Source organism: Hyaena hyaena, unplaced genomic scaffold (genome assembly GCF_003009895.1).
Source record: "Hyaena hyaena isolate Hyena2069 unplaced genomic scaffold, ASM300989v1 scaffold_2017, whole genome shotgun sequence".
NCBI lineage: Eukaryota > Metazoa > Chordata > Mammalia > Carnivora > Hyaenidae > Hyaena > Hyaena hyaena.
This window is the reverse complement of record NW_024082655.1, coordinates 104,602-122,422: the sequence shown is the minus strand read 5'-3', so window position 1 is coordinate 122,422 and position 17,821 is coordinate 104,602. Positions and strand designations below refer to the sequence as shown.

At 35.5% G+C, this 17,821-nt stretch overlaps 1 pseudogene; it reads right to left on the bottom strand.

The window, feature by feature from the left end:
* Positions 1–13,808: 13,808 nt before the first annotated feature.
* The window catches only part of LOC120227150, a 32,392-nt pseudogene continuing 28,379 nt past the window's right edge, over positions 13,809–17,821 (bottom strand).

Below are 17,821 nucleotides of genomic sequence, written 5' to 3'. Positions count from 1 at the left end.
ATTGGAACATTGTGATACATTTCTCAATTACTTGAAAGTCTATGTTATGGGAAAAATAATAGCCTAATCATGTATTTCCAGGTGTATTATAGCAAATCTTACTAGTAATGAAAAGGTATATTTTGAGATTATTATAAGAAAGAGACTCCTAAGATCAGAGACAGAAAGCAATGAAAGTGGGTCATTTAAAAAAACTGAGATACCTTGGGGTGCTTGTGTGGCTCCGTCTGTTAAGTGTCCAGCTATTGCCTTCGGCTCAGGTCATGATCTCATGGTTCCTGACACTGAGCCCTGCAATGGGCTCTGTGCAGACAGCGCAAAGCCTGCTTGGGATTCTCTCCCTCTGTCTCTACCCCTACCCCTTTGTGTACATTCCTTCTAAACAAATAAATAAACTTTAAAAAATTGAAAATAGAGATATCTTTAAGATCTAATAAATTAGGATAGACATAAAGAAACATAAGAAAGTGATTACAGTCAAAGTGGTGTTTGCATTTGAAGAGAGGAGAAGGGCTGTCATTAGGATAGAGCACATGACTTAGACTTAGAAGTGTCTGTCATAGATTTATTTCTTCATCTAGGTAGTGGTTACAAGGGTAGGAATCTTTGTTTCTTCCTTATAATAATTCTTTAAGTTTATATTTGTTTAATATGGTTCCATACATATTAAATATATTTGTCTTAAGACAGAATGACTGACCATTGGTAAGAGCTATAGTAGAAAGATCCAGGATGCATATCTAAGGAAACTTTTAACTCAGATCTTGTAATCCTGATAATCAAAATGCATGCTTAAAATTTTGAAACTGTAAGGTACCTTGAGAGAAACATATTGACTAAAGACAGAACCCCTACCCGCCAAGCCCTGACCCACAGAGTTTATTCATTGTGCTTTCAGTTATGGTCAGTGCCTGATTTCATAAATTGTATTTTCTCACATACAGAATTTTGTTTTTTGAAGACTGCATTATGTCTTCAAAGTCAACAGGTTCTATTCAAAAGGATTTTAAAAGTGTCTTAATATTTTCAATAATTTATATGAATGAAAACATAATACTTTAAGTCATTAACATCTATAAGAGAATAAAGAAAATGGTCTAAGGAGAACCATCTCTGGAAATATAAGTTATCACATGAATTTAACATTGGTAATGAGAAATATTTTATAAATGCCAGCAATTAGCAAATTTATTTACAGCCTTTGACTTTGGGAGACCTATTCAGACTAGTAATTAAATTGTATCTATTCTTAGAAAAGTATTCAAGAAATGTTACTCTGTGTGTGGAAATAAAATGTAAATAAAAGACTAGATTGAAAGAAATCTTAATGCTGAGGACCCTTTTGAGTAATTGAGAATCTTTGTATATTGATTGAAGAGCAAATTAAGACACTATGAACAGATGAGTTCCTTTAAAACAGTCTGTTCCCAATTTTGGTATTCCTTGAACTTGATTGTCTGTATTATATTGCACATTGGTTTACAGAGCCTAATATCAGAATAAAGTAAATTGCATTGAATTCTGAAGCACTTTCCTTGTAGACTTAAAGATTAAGTTTCTCTCTTATGTCTGTAGAATGAGTATTGCATCTTCAGCTGGTTAATCCTTATAATCTATTGGCCAATCTCAATTCCCACAAAAAATAAAAAGCTTGTTAAAAGAAGATAAGAAATTATCATCTCACTGAGGAGTAATTCTTGGTTTCTGAAAAAAGTCATACTCTAGTGAAATTCTCACGTAAATTAAATTAAAGGTAAAAATGCACTTAATAAAGACAAGATAGTTCTAAGGAGATTAGTAGTGAATTGAGATCACCACTATGTCCCAGTTAACTCAGCTGGAGAATGTCATTTATGAGGCCAAGGTCACATACAGTTGTAGCTCCCCACGGGCTAATTTTGTGCAGAGAAAAGTTGTTTCTTCTTAACTGACTTCAATAGAGTTAACAGTTGAATAAACATGAATCATTTATTACAAATAGGAGGAGAAATAGTTTTAATAGATTTCTCTATATAGGTGATTTTTAAATCGTTTGGGGTAACAGAGGTCAAAATATGATCTGACAAATATGTGATTTTGTGCCTAGAAAATCAAATTACACTAAATAATGCATTCAATTTCATAAAATCCACAGAACTCTGGAGTCCATCCATAGGCTGCCTGCTGTTTAAGGTTCAGAGTAAAAATATACTGGAAAAAATCCACACAATAGAGGAAAAAATATATGAAACAAAATTAGAATATCTATTAAGTTTGGAGTAGTTTTATTTTCATGTATAGAAAAGGGCATATTAATCCATATTATTTATTTTAAAAGTACCACAAAGGCTATTGAAGAGTTACAACACTTTCTTGAAGATCAATTGAAAAACTACCCAAAGTGGCAATTTATTCATTTTGATTTATTTCATTCAACAATTTCCCTTAGGCTTTAACACTTGAACAGATTTTAATAAGAAATAACTTTCTTGAAATTAAACAGTTGGAAACCAAAACAGTGATATGAATTCCCCAAGTATCCTCACAAAAAACAGTATCCTGACCTATATGGTGCTTACCTCATGAGAGTATGTCTGCAATTTGTTCTCTGTTATTCACACATCACCTTACCTCTGGCCTATCAGAAAATCAACTCTTAATCAGGAGTTCTTTTTATTTGATAATTAATACTTCATTTTCCTAATTAGTAGGTAAGTATGATAGAATGGCACACCAAAGTCTATTTCAACTTCCAAATGTACCGTCATGGACTACAAAGGCTAGAAATCCATTAGCGGTATTTCAGACCCTCTTCAACTTGGGGTTTAGATTATCTCCTTGCAACTCAGGCTCTGGATGCTTTTTGACCATCAGCACAATTTATATGAACCGTGAGTTCAGAACTTAGTTAAACAGTATGTTAAATCTAGGCCTCCAAAAGGGAAACAAAAGCAAAAAAAAAAAAAAAAGAACTATTGGGACTTTATCAAGATAAAAAGCTTCTGCACAGTGACAGAAACAATCAACAAACCTAAGAAGCAGCCTACAGAATGGGAGAAGATATTTGCAAATGACATATTGGATAAAGGATTAGTATCCAAAATCTATAAAGAACTTATTAAACTCAACACCACCACCTCCCCCAAAAAAACCCACAAATAATCTAGTTAAGAAATGGGCAGAAGACATGAATAGACATTTTCCCAAAGAAGACATCCAGATGTTTAATAGCCATATGAAAAGATTCTCAACATCACTAACCATCAGGGAAATACAGATCAAAACCAGATGAGACCACCTCACACTCTGTCAGAGTGGCTAAAATTAACAACACAGGAAACAGCGGATGTTGGCAAGGATGTGGAGAATGGGGAACCCTCTTGTACCATTGGTGGAAATGCAAACTGGTGCAGTCAGTCTGGAAAACAGTATAGAAATTCCTCAGTATGTTAAGAATAGAACTACCCTGTGATGCAGCAATTGTAACACTAGGTATTTATGCAAAGGATACAAAAATACAGATTTGAAAGAGTACATGCTCTTAATGTTTATAGCAGCATGTTTATAGACCTGAACGTCCATCAACTAATGTATGAATAAAGAAGATGTGGTATATATGCATAATAGAACATTACTCATCCATCAAAAAGAATGACATCTTAAAAAATAAAAGTATGGAATCTATGGGCACCTGGGTGACTCAGTCAGCTAAGCATTGACTATGATCAGGTTATGATCTCATGTTTTGTAGGTTTGAGTCATGCATTGGGCTCTGTACTGATAGCTCAGAACCTGAAGCCTGCTTTGGATTCTGAATCTCCCTCTCTCTGTCCCTCCCCTGCTTGCACTCTGTCTGTCTCTCGTTCAAAAGTGAATAAACATTAGAAAATAAAAAAAAAAAAGAATGAAATCTGGCCATTTACAACAAGGTTGATGGTGCTAGAGTATGTGATGCTAAGTAGAATAAGTCAGTCAAAGAAAAATAAATACCATATAATTTCACTCATGTGGAATTTAAGAAACAAAACAGCATTTATAATGATGGGCACTGCGTGTTGTATGCAAGTGATGAATCACCCAATTCAACTCCTGTAACCAATACTGCACTGTATGTTAACTAACTAGAAATTAAATAAAAATTAGAAAAGTAAAACTAAATAAATCTAGGCCTCCAGATTGTAAATGAGATTCTTAGGGGTTCCAGCATAGTTTTGGAGCTAACGGAATTCAACAAGAAGGCTGGGATTTCCTGAATCCAGATTATAGACTACAGATCGCTAAGGCAGAGCAACCTTGGAGCCAGCAGCCATGATGGCTCTTGTGTCTCTGGTTTTCAGATTCTCTGGTGTCTGAATGGCTCAAAAATAGCAGCTCCCCTGGCAGAACAATTCTACATGCTGTTCAAAATGTATCTATACATTCCAGCCTGGAGTCTCTTTTCTCTGTCCATTCCAATATCTATGTAGGTGTCTACATCTTTGCATTAGCTTCATGTCCAGTAAATTTACCAGTTTATATTCTCTTATGTTCATCAAGCACTGACTGATACATATGACCTAGAAGCAAAAGAAAACAAACTAGTGATAGCATAATAAAGAATGTTGACATTCCCAGCCTGCCCTAACAGAATACCAAGGATTGTGTGGCTTAGGCATCATTTTCTTTTCTCATAGTTCTGCAAGTTGGAAGTCCACGATTAAGAAGCTTGTAGGTTTGGTTTCTAGTGAGATATCTCTTCCTGGCTTGCACAGACTGTTTTCTCTGTATTCTCAAATTTTCTTTGTGCATATGGAAAGAGAGAGAGAGAGAGAGAGAGAGAGAGAGGTTTCTGATGTCTCTTCCTCTTCTCATAAGGACATCAATACTTTCAGATAAGGGACCCATACTTATGAATGTATTTTATCTTTTTATCTGATTTACTAACATAAAAGCCTTATTTCAAATGCAGTCACATTGGAGATTGGGGCTTCACTATATGAATTTGGGAGAGGCCCAATTCAACAGCTTGTTTTCATATTTTATACCATATGATGCTTTAAACGTGCACACACACTCTCTCTCTCTCAACCTAAAGTGTACAAAAGTAGAGACCACTAGCCTCTTTCATGAATGTCAATCATTGTTTAGTACCCTTGACACTGGAGGGAGTGAATTTTCTCTAGATGGTTCTTTGCTATAAACTCTGATGCCTAGAAGTGCACCTGGTATTTAATATATGCTCAACAATATTTGTTAATATTGATTGTCAAATCCCCATCTTCCTATCTAAACTATTTTCCTTCTATATCTTTCAACAACTTTCTTGTTTCTTCATATTAAGAATCTGTCAACACTGTAGCACCAACATAGTTAAAAATAAAGCAATCATATTACATTCACTTTTATCATAGCCACCTTTGGGATAAATATCAAGACTTAACATTGCCTCTTTCTTTTTATGCAAGAACCTGACAATCTGTTCACAAATTGCATCTCAGTCCTCTTTTCCAGTTGCTTTTGGAGCTAAAACTAAACAAAAACTTTAGTATCACTTAGCCTATCTGACAATTTTGTTGCCTCTACTTTGAAAACATTTGTAATTTATCACTTCTAACTACTTTTTCAACCACCCTGTTTAAACCCCTATACCTTCTCTGTTGTCAATGCAACAATCCCCAAAAAAGTTCTCCCTGTTTCAGCTTGTCTTCCAATTTTCTTATCAAGAATAATACCATTAAAATTAAGTCCAAACACATAACAACTTTCCAAAAATGTCATATTAATTACCTTTCTCACTCGTATTAAAAGCCAAATCCTTACTGCACTCTCCCACCCTTCCACTATGCGGCCCTGTTAATACTCTGACTCCAGCCTGATTTACTGCCTATACCCTTAACTCTTTGCACCTAGTCATCATGGGCTCCTTGAAGTCTGTAAACGACTCACAGTTACTGTGATTGTTGATTCCATTACTTACAAGTTTCTACTTGAATAGCAACTTTATATTCTTCACGGTTTGTTTGAAAGCCATCAGTCATTAATAGTCTTTATCCCTGTAAGACTTCATTGTTATAAGGAAATTTTGCTTACTTCCTGTTTATTATTTATATTATTTGAATGCTATTTAAGATGGTCCAACTACATCTATGTCTCCAATTGTTTTGTGTAAAATTTTAAATATCTAAAATGATAATATTAATGTTAATTTTCTTCTATATTTATATAAAACATGTTATATTTCTATAGTAATAATTATACAAAGAATACAGTACTTACTTTCCATTTATCTAGAGATAACTTTTTGCTAAGCTAACATAATTGTATTAACTTTAGATTTGTTTTTATGGTTAAAGTCTATATATTTTATTTTAAAGTACAAGTAGGGTTACTTTATATTTTCTTTTATTTCTCATCATGGGTGTCATAAAACAAGTTAATCCAAATATAATCCATTAAAATGAGCAATAAAACAAGTTTGGGATGGGCCATGTGCAAAAACATGACTACAGAAACTCAAAATGCCAATAAATCCCACTTACATCCTAATATTCATTGAATAAAAGCATGTGGAGAATGGAACCTTTGTCTTAAAGAATTTAAACAAAATTTCCCTGTCATTAAAATGTCCTATGGAATATGAGAGACTTATGATGGATCCAGTAATAAAGAATGTCATTTAAATGTTTGTATCTATTGAATATAGATATTTTATATCTCAAATCACTTGTTTGGTTAATGTTGAATATGTGGTGTGTTTAAAACCAGTTAAATAATATTCAGCATCTTAAATAAGGATGCCTATGTGGAAGTTGATTTCTGAAAGGACAATTTTCTGACTTGTTCTTTATCATTTGTATGATTTGAATTCTATGTAAGATTGTGTAACTAATAATAGCTATCATTACCTTGGGTTTTGCAAAATTTTAGAATAATGTAATGTACATGAGGATTAGAGTGTATAAAATAGAAATGTTCATAAAAAATACTTGTATTAATATTTGACAATCTACATTTTAGTAAAGGATTCTGCGTAGGAAAAGAATAAAATTATTTTGATCATTTTATAGTAGTAACATCCGTGAAAATTAAAACAGAGTTACTATTAGGTGGATTTGTTTTTCACTCAGTTATATATCTTACAGAAATATGCCATCATGTTTGTTCAAAATGAGGCGGCATTTTAATGCATTTTGAAAATCTTACATGCTAATTGTCCTATATAAATTATGCATTTCTGATTGGCCAAATGACTCCTTGCATCCTGCAGTAAAAGAACGTATTACATTAATTGGATTATTATTGCTAATGTTTCCCCTAGTCCAAGACACAACAATCATATAGCATGTCCTTCCCTTAACGAGGGCCCAGAGTTGAAATAAGATAGAAAACAGATAGGGGATAACTTTTGGTGTTGAAGCCCAAAGGAGGTAAAATAATAGAAATATCTTTTATGGAAAATTTGCCAAGGGAAATAAATCTGAAGATGTAATGTGTTATAATTACTTGGCATTAAGGACACACACACACACACACACACACACACACACACACTATTTATTTTAGTTTGTCTGTTCTCCACCAATTTACTGCTGGTTTGAAATGTGAACCTGGATACAGTATAAGAACTGACAATACACACTAAAGACTAAAGAAAATAATAGAGAAGAAGAATAGAGACACTAGAGAATTTAAATGTTTAAGGATTATTAAAAGAGGGAGAATACAGGGTTCTACAAAAACAAATACATCCTACCAATAAGAGGAAAAGCCATAATCTGGAAAGAAGGACCTGAGAAAAAATACTCTTACTGACTTAGGAGTCAGGGCAAAAATGGGACTAAATCAATGAACCAATCCAATATACTGACTCTTATTTGAAACTCTATACATTCGAAAATGTAATTCACATCAATAGAAAGGAGTGTTTTTGTACGTTTTTCTGGATTCTGCCCATGAGGAATCAGCTAACAGTAACTGCCAGTAATTGTATTATCTCATCATCTTGTGTTATAACCAAAGAGTGATTATCGTGAAACAAAGCGTCCCATCACTCAAGGTAAAATCCCTCAGGAGTGTTTCTTCTGACATCCATGGTAGTGGAGGAAGTTAATCCTACTGAAAGAGATTGAAGAGCATTGGGTAATAGAGATAGGTTTAATGGACTTTAAGCACAAATCCTATTATTTAATTGGCAAGCTGTTTTGTTATATTCTCATGCATCTGACTTTCCTTTGCCTCTAATTCCTAAAGCTTAGTTATGGTCAAGACAAACCTACTTACAACTCCAAATCACTTCCTCTGCCTGTTAACTATTGGGCAGCTACATTACAGTTTAATTCTGACCTCTCAACAAGAATCTTAGTTCAATTCGAGAGTCACTCAATATATAGCTGCTTCACTTAGCACTTGTGTAAAAGCATAATTAGTCACTGGTACAGAAAACTAGAATTGTTTATGCTGCTCCCATGAAATGATTACCTTAAAAATATATAGAGAGAAATAATAAATGCATAGTTTATTGACATAACCTTAAACCTATATTTCACAGAAAATCTAAAAATAACATTGTAGAGAAGTGTGACACTTTTACACCCTTTTAAATTTGCTACCAAGATTTCATGTTACAATTGATTAAGGAAAAAAGAGGAAAAAAATAAAGATTTCTCTTCAACTGAAGTATTCTGCTTCATAGGTTATACTGAGAAGCCACATTGAAACTCAATAAAAACCTTTATGAAAAGCTCTGGAGATAATTCTTAAACTGTACTGATTGTATTAACAGATAAAAGTAACTTCAGAATGAAGTCTCTTCAGTAAGGGTTTCATAGGTATGTGGAGCCCATTATAGGTGAGATACCAGAAAACAAAAACCTTTAGTTCTGCCATTAAATATCAGGATGACATGATAGAAAAAAGTCTATTGCAACAAATCAATCCCAGATATCTTTCAAAGAAAAACTGGTATCTCAAAACAGAAAGAAAACCCTCATATTAGATACTAAAGTATGGACTACCTGTTCAAATAGAAACATTTTATTCCTTTTTAATGGCATACACATACCTGGTTATTTCTACAAAAATGAACTATTCGACTATTAAGGTCAGAGTGTGATGGGTGCATTTTTATGGTTACACCAAGAGTATGGGACAATCATCTACATGGTTACACCCAGCTAGATGTCTGGCTGGTGCTAGAACATTCATGATAGTCTCTCAATCTCTCTGGCTCTGTGTTTTCCCTCTTAATTCAGTGGTAAATCCTACAACTGATTTCTAAAAGGGAACATTCCTAGAGAACACACCCCAATGTGCCAGCGCTTATCATAAATGTGCCTATTTACGCTTTCTAATTTCCCAGTGACCAAAGCAGGGAAAATCGCCAAACTTAATCATTGTGGGAAATGACTAACCAAAGGCAGGATAATGGGAGGTATGGTACATTGGCTTAAGGAATGTAAGTAGTTAATCGCAATGTATTTATTTTAATTTAATTTAATTTGCAATGTTTTCATTACTTTCTGTTGTAAATTGTTAACATGCTTAATTCATATTCAGTTATAAAATTCACTGTCAGGCTTCTTTTTTGAGTGTGATTCAATGTTTTGTTGTTTCTGATATTGTTTCCTTATATGTTTTGTGATTTTTTTTAATGTTTATTTTTGAGAGTGAGACAGAGAGGAAGTGGGGGAGGGGCAGAGAGAGGGAGACACAGGATCCTAAGCAGGCTCCAGGCTCCAAGCAGTCAGCATAGAGTCTGACGCGGAGCTCGAACACAGGAACCATGAAGTCATGATGTGACCCGAAGTCAGAGGCTTAACGGAGTGAGCCACCCAGGTGCCCCTATGTTTCGTGATTTTTAACTGGGAGCCTATTTCCCATGGAACTTTATATGTGGAAATTCATTTGAGAATGCAGACTTCCTTCAAATGACTTTTATTTCCTCTGGATCTTATTATTTTTTTCAACCAACCAGATGATCTGAATTCAGCATGAAGAATTATTAAAGCTAGTTTATCATTATTAATTCTCAGCAAAAGTTTTTTTCTTCATACCTAGCTCTTCATTTTGAGAAAGGCATGTTTTCTTTTTTTTTTTTTTTTTTAATCTAGCATGGGGTGCAAGAAAGTGACCTTATATTTAGTGCACGCTTACCCTGCAGTCATAATTTCAAGTCCCAACTGTATTTAGAAGTTCCACTAAAAGGCTTTCTATCCTGAGCCAGTCCCAGAAATACATAAAAAGTAAACCCCAATTTCCTTAGGTTTTATTTTACAATGTCCTCAGGGCAAATAGCTTGTTCTAGTAAAATGCCATTTATCTTCCTTCTTCCTTGTTTTAAATTAGTTTTTGGTCTCAGGATTCCCTATTTCCTTGCTAGCTCCTTAATGCAATTGCAGGGTTGGTCCACATTTATTTATTTATTATTTAATTTAAACATTTTTATGTGATATTTTTAATCCATTTCAGCAAAAGGGTGGTCATGTATATATTCTAGCCTGAGGCTGGAAATAGAGGATAAGATTACTTCTTTTAAAAAATGTTTCTAAATTGGGCACCTGGGTGGCTCAATTGGTTAAGCATCCAACTTCCACTTGGGTCATGAGCTCACAGTTCATGAGCTCAAGCCCCACATCGGGCTCTGTGCTGACAGCTCAGAACCTGGAGCCTGCTTTGGATTCGGTGTCTCCCTCTCTTTCTGTCCCTCCCCCAGTCACACTGTGTCTCTCTCTCTTTCTCAAAAATAAATAAGCATGACAAGTGTTTTGAAATTATTTTTTTAGAGTAAAGATATATAAAAGAAGAAAGAATAATTTTCTGTAGAGTCTTACTGAGATTCAATCATTATAAACATTTTACAATATTGCTTCATCTCCTCACATTTTCTGAAGTATTTTCATTTAATTTTTACTTTATTTTCAGACATAGTGAGAGAGTATATGCATGAGTGGAGCGGGGGCAGAAGGAGAAAGAAAGAGAGAGAGTCTCAAGCAGGTTCCAAGCCCAGCAAGGAGCCTGAGATGGGGCTTCATCTCATGAATGTGAGATCATGACCTGAGCTGCTATCAAGAGTTGGAGAAGCACCTAGGTGGCTCAATCAGTTAAGTCTCCAATTTTGGCTCAGTTCTTGATCTCATAGTTCGTGAGTTCGAGCCCTGCATTGGGCTCTGTGCTGACAGCTCAGAGCCTAGAGCCTGCTTCTGATTCTGTGTCTTCCTCTCTCTGCCCCTCCTCTGCTCAAGCTCTGTCTCTCTCAGGAATAAATAAGCATTAAAAACTGTCTAAAAAAAGAGTTGGATGCTTAACCAACTGAACCACCAGATGCCCCCAAAATATTTAAAGAAAATCCCTTACCACATATCACTTTACCATATATATTTTTATAAGCATCTTGTAAAAATAAGGGCTTTCCTTGAAACATAACAGTCCTCTCTGTAACAATATTAAAATTGACTACTTTGTATTATCTAATATCATGTTTATTTTCAAATACCCTCCCTTACCTCAAAAAATGACTTTTTGTAGTTTTTTCAAAACAATCAGTGTTCACGTTATTTGCATTATAGCTCTTATGTCTTTTAATCTAAAACTGCCTCCATCTTCCACATTTTTCTTCTTTGTCTTGTTAAAGATAGATATTTTTCTATTAAAAAAATTACTATTTTTGTTCATGCACTTTTTAAACAACTTTAATCCTGCATTTGTGTTTCTCCATATCTGTTCGTACAGAAATTGCCATGGATCACATTTTGCCAATCCATGGAGGTTTCTACTTCCCCATCTTGCCTGACCTCTGAAGAGTGAATGCACATTTATGGAGAGACTGATCAGCGATCACCCCCGTAGTGTAGGCTGACATTGAGTGAGAAGTGTGAGGTGAGTGTGAAGATCAGAAATTACAAAACAGAAAATATACTGAAAACAAAGAATACAATTTTCTCAGCTAAATATGATGCTGTGCAAACATATAACACCCCATGAAACCAATTCAAAATGCATATTGCAAAAAAAATCTGATCTATGAAAATCACCAGTTTAAATATGTAGCTTTGTGTTAATCTGTGTGAAATATACGATGTTACATACATGTGAGACATTGGTAGAGGTTAATTCATTTGAACTATTTATAAAGAGCTTAGTTGTACATAAAACTCAGTATTGATGATAATAGAAGTCATCATTTATTGGAAACTACTAATAGATTCACTGATGGTGATGAATAATCCAACAATGTAATAACCATTTCCTCCTTTCCAAAGTCCAAAATGTTAATGACTATATAGTGCATTATATGCATATATATATGCATATAATGAATATATTGCACAGACACTGAGTGGAGGACATAACATTTAAACCTTGGCTGGACTGCAGTATGTCTTTACTATTTTCTGAGGACCTTGTTCTTACAAAAGCATTCTAATTAGAAGAAAATACCAATAATTTCTTGCAGTACAGAAGAATTTTTTTTTTATTTTTTGAAGAGCAGTTAAGTGGTGCCTGGGTGGCTCAGTTGGTTGAGCAATCTTCTTGGGCTCAGGTCATGATCTTGTGGTTTGTGGGTTCAAGCCCCACATGGGCTCTGGGCTGACAGCTCAGAGCTTGGAGCCTGCTTTAGATTTTGTGTCTCCCTCTGTCTCTGCCCCTCCCCTGCTCATGCCCAATCTCTCTGTCTCAAAAATAAATAAACTATAAAAAATTTTTTAAAAAGAAAAGCAATTAATTTCCAAAATATCTTTTTTAATTTTTTTAAATTTTAAAAAAAATTTAATGTTTGTTTTTTATATTAGAGAGAGAGAGACAGAGAGACAAAGCATGAGCCGGGGAAGTTGCAGAGAGGTAGAGTCCGAAGCAGGCTCCAGGTTCTGAGCTGTGAGCTGTCAGCACAGAGGCCAATGCAGGGCTCAATCCCTCAAGCACTGAGTTCATGTCCTAAGCTGAGCCACCCAGGCAACCCCAAAATATCTTTCTAATTTATCCAGTGTTTCTTAAATAGTTACTGAAGAGAAAACTTTTCATTTTCTGTTATCAGTTTTGCAATCTGGCAGGTAAAATAAACTAGTTAGATTTGAGTAAATTAGCCTGGGAACAGCATCATTCTTAAAGAGTGTAGAGGTAATGCACAATAATTTTTGTTTAAATGTGAGGCTTCAATAACATTAAATTTAGCGATCACAAAAGTAAATGAGTCTAAATCATCTATTTCCAAACAAAATTTTCTTCTAAACTGAGCTAAGAGACAAGAATCCTCTCTTTTTTGTTGATGGCTTCGTGAACATAATGTCCACCTTATGTGTGCCATTCTTTCAATTACAGCTGCCTTTCTTCCTCCTGACCTCTTCCCCAGTGAAAGGAACATGTAATACAGCAATGAACTTGTTCCAACTTTAACTGTCTTTACTTCCTTTGAACCAAAAGTGATTTGGGAATAAAGAGTTTTTGACATGAAAGTTAAATCCATCCTAGATAAGTGAATTGACTAGGCATAAATTGTTTTAGGAAAAATCAAGGTCAATGAAAATGGGAAGCACATTAGAAATATTTGAAAGGAACATTCCCCATCATTTGTTCTATATAAACGTCACTTGTTAAATGCATTTCTTACACCTTAAACAAAAGAAGTGTATTTGATTTGAAATAAGCAAAAATGCTTACACAGCTCACCAGGTCACTTGGAAACAAACTTGCCTGACTGTGTTACTGAGCAGAAACAATGAGGAGGAACAAACTTCCTTCTTTTTTGACATGTGCTTGGAGATTGATAGCAAGACACGACTTGGTTTTTTAAAACCTGACCTTCCCTTGAGGCCTGGTCATTGAAGCATAAACAATGTGGATGAATCCACCGTTACCAGTTGTCATATCCTACGGATGTCACCTCTATATTCTGAGATGACACATATACCTGGGCAGGGTTGCTATATCCAGTTACATTTGAGTTCTTGGCAGGCAGGACTGAGGAAGCATAATTTGGAACAAGTTTTACATCCTAATTAGAACAAATCCCTAGTATTCTGTAAATGACAGGCTGCAATAGAAAGATACAACCTGGAATGTATCGTTTTCTCTTTGGTTCGGTTTTAGTTTGTGTGTGTGATGCATGTAACTGATTCATTTGCTTATAGTACAATCCTGCCACAAAGCATTAAAGCACAAGATATCTATTACTCCTTCAACATCTTCATTTTTTCACGTCTTATATTCTACTATGTCCCTAGTATGTCAGCAGTTATTGAATAATAAAAAATAGTAGTAAATGGGTATAACTTTTCTAAAAATGCAGATGTCTATAACTGTAATAGTACTAGGTGGGAAAGAGATAATGAGGAAAGAGATAAAGCCAACACATTCATGTGTAGGGAATGTGGTTTAAGTCTTTGGATTTAAAAACAATTGGGAAACCTGGGTGGCTCATTCGGTTAAATGGCTGACTTCAGCTCAGGTCATGATCTCGTGGTTCCTGAGTTCTAGCTCCCTGTTGGGTTCTGTGCTGACAGCTCAGAGCCTGGAGCCTGCTTTGGATTCTGTGTCTCCCTCTCTCTCTGCCGCTCCCCTGCTTGCTCACTCTCTCTCTCTCTCTCTCTCTCTCAAAAATAAACATTAAAAAAATTATAAACAATATCACAGGGGCACCTGGATGGCTCTGTGGGTTAAGCGTCTGCCTTTGGCTCAGGTCATGATCTCATGGTCTTGACTTTGAGTCCACATCTATCTCTCTGCTGTCAGCACAGAGCCTGCTTGGAATCCTCTGTCCCCTATCTCTCTGCCCTTCCCCTGCTCACATGTGCATGTGTCTGTGCGTGCGTGCTCTCTCTCTGTTCTTTCTCTCTCTCTCTCTCAAAAATAAACCTTTAAAGAATCTTTAAAAACAATTTCCCCAGAGAAATGGGCTATTAACAAAATGTCCAGCAAACTTCCTTTACCCCCAGAAAGGGACCTGAAAAGCCCAATCCAAACTCTTGAAAGCTACAGATATGTGATGTTGTAAATGACGATAAGAGCAGTTGTGGGGAGAAGGATGAATGTGTCTTCCATATGGCTAGTTTGTAACATAGCCACTTTAGCTGTTGGTGGATCTGTAAAAATCACTGAAGCACCAGAAGTGCTTTGAAGGACAGGGGCAGAGAAGTTATGAAACAATATAGCACCTGTCTATATCTGTAACAGTGCTTCATGGCTGGGAAAATTTCCAGAACAGTGAAATGCCTCTCTCCATCATTGAATGTGGTAGAATTAAAAACAAATTTACAAGTTGATGTAGTGAAAACAGAAAATTACAAGACAGAGAACACAAGAGAATCAAAAAGATGATTTAGGTTCACCGGTATTCCATGAGTCTAGAAAATAGGTTAACTCGTAAGCCCTGGCAAAATAGCACTCTTATTTATAAATCATTTATTTATCATATGACCACATGTTGAATACTTTCTCTCCACATACCATAGAATCCTACATTCAGCCTTTCTGCATTCTGCATTTCTTTGACAATCTTGTTCCAGTCCATTTGGTGCAGGTAGCTAGAAGCTGCTGGCTAAGACCTTGAATGTGGGGTCTGACATTGATAGTTTTCAATAATTGCTGCCTGATACCCACTTTCTGCATGCTCTATGATTTTAATAAACTCCTTGGTGGGGTGCCTGAGTGGCTCAGTTGGCTAAGTGTTCAACTCTTGGTTTTGGCTCAGGTCATGATCTCACAGTTTGTGAGTTCAAACCTGGGTCTGGCTCTGCACTGGTAGCACTGAGCCTTCTTGGGACCTTTTATATCCCTCTCTCTCTGCTTCTCTCCAACTACCACTGTCTCTGTCTTTCTCAGGATAAATAATTAAACTTAAAAACAAAACAAAACAAAACAAAACCTCCTTGGTAGTTTGGACTTCATTCAAAACAATTACTGAATCCTGTACCTCTTTATGACTGACCAACTGAACGTGGCCACCTTCCTAATAGTGAACTTGAATTTAAAGTACTCCAGGCAGCTGCACTGTAGGAGGTATGATGGAGAAACTCCACTGTGATCTCCAGCGAGCATTCCAGAAGTTTGTAGGCTGAAACTAGTGGCTTTCACTACAGGCAATAATGGTCTATTACCCAAGTATAGTTTTAGCATAAACAGTACAGAAGGCTGTTGGAATAATGCTCTCTCACATAAGCCCTTAAACCACTGTCACAGGATTCTCTTCAAGACTTTATACCTCTCTCTGGTCCTCTGGGGTGGGAGGTTGTCACTTGTTTCTTTCTGTAAGTGATCAAACCTTAAGGAAATTTTGTTTCTTGGATCTAAATCTCTGCGATTAGGTTACTGTGTTCTGTAATTAAGACCTGATCTTCATATCCTTCTACCTTCACAGGCCCGAAAGGATCTACATTACACTGGGCAAATGCATGTGCCCCCACCCTTCCCTGAGAGACTACATGGCCCAGAATGTGCTCTGTGTATCTGAGGACAGAGAAACGACTAAAGGGCAGTCTCTGGCATGGCAGAATTTATTTCAATTCAAAGAAATTTTAGGGGTGCCTGTGTGGCTCAGTGGGTTAAGCATCCAACTCTTGGTTTCAACTCAGGTCATGATCTCAGTTTGTGAGTTAGAGCTCCATGTCAGGCTCCACACTGACAGCGCAGAGCCTGCTTGTGATTCTTTTCCTCTTTCTCTCTGCCTTTCTCCCGTTAATTCTCTCTCTCTCTCAAAATAAATAACTTTTTTTAAAAAAAAGAAATTTTACTGATAATGATGATGATTATGTAGCAAAAGTCTTCTTGAATGTTTATAAAGTACTTGAATGACTTAAGGATAAGTGAAAATATTCAGTTGAATATTATAGTTTGCAGTGAAGATTTATTTCTGTAATAGATATAAGGGGAAGGAGATATATTCTTCAAAAATAATCTTGATTTTAAAAAAAGTCTTAATGTTTATTTATGTTTGAAGGAGATAGAGACAAAGACAGTGACAGAGACAGAACAAGAGAGGATCAGAGAGATGGGGAGACACAGAATCCAAATCAGGCTCCAGGCTCCGAGCTGCCAGCACAGAGCTTGACGTGGGCCTCAAACCCACGAACTGGAGATCATGACCTGAGTTGAAGTCAGATGCTTAACCGATTGAGCCACCCAAGCAAACTCCCCTTGATTTTATTTGCTACAATAACTTTTATAAAACATCTATGTGTTATTATATTTGTGTTTAATTGCTATCATTCTCATTCTCCTCAACTGTATATAATTTTATGCATGATGCTGAAATCTCTAGAGTATATTTCCTGGTTATATTTGAAAGATTGTGTATGAGAGTGTGTGTGTGTGTGTGTGTGTGTGTGTGTGTGTTTGTGTGTGTGTGAAAGAGAGAGAGACAGAGAGACAAAGAAACAGAGGAGAGTAGAGGAAGTTGACAAACTGATTAGTTTTATATATTTGACAGTTCTATCCAGAAAGACAGGAAAACCTATAAAAGAGCTCTTGAATAACAAAGGCAACATTTAGCGCAAAGCAAGTCCCACTAAGAATTTCTTTAGGGTAGATAAACATCTTATAAAATACTATTTTCATACAAAACTGCAATTAAATGGCACAAACATTTCAAAGAAGAAGGCCTAGCATCTCCTATATTGTGAGTGGATTTAAAATCAATCTGAAATCCAAAAGTGTGGATGACACTAGTTTGTTATGGCAAAGAGGAAAAAAATAAAAATAACACTTCAGCTTGTATAGTATTTCATTTTTTATTGTCCTAATCTCTATATTATTGTATCATGTTGCTTTAATATTTTATATTCCTGAATTCTAATCCAAGCTTCAGAAAATATTATTATTTATTCCATAGGATTATGAAAAAATGAATAATATCATGTGTTGTTAGAGTCCATTT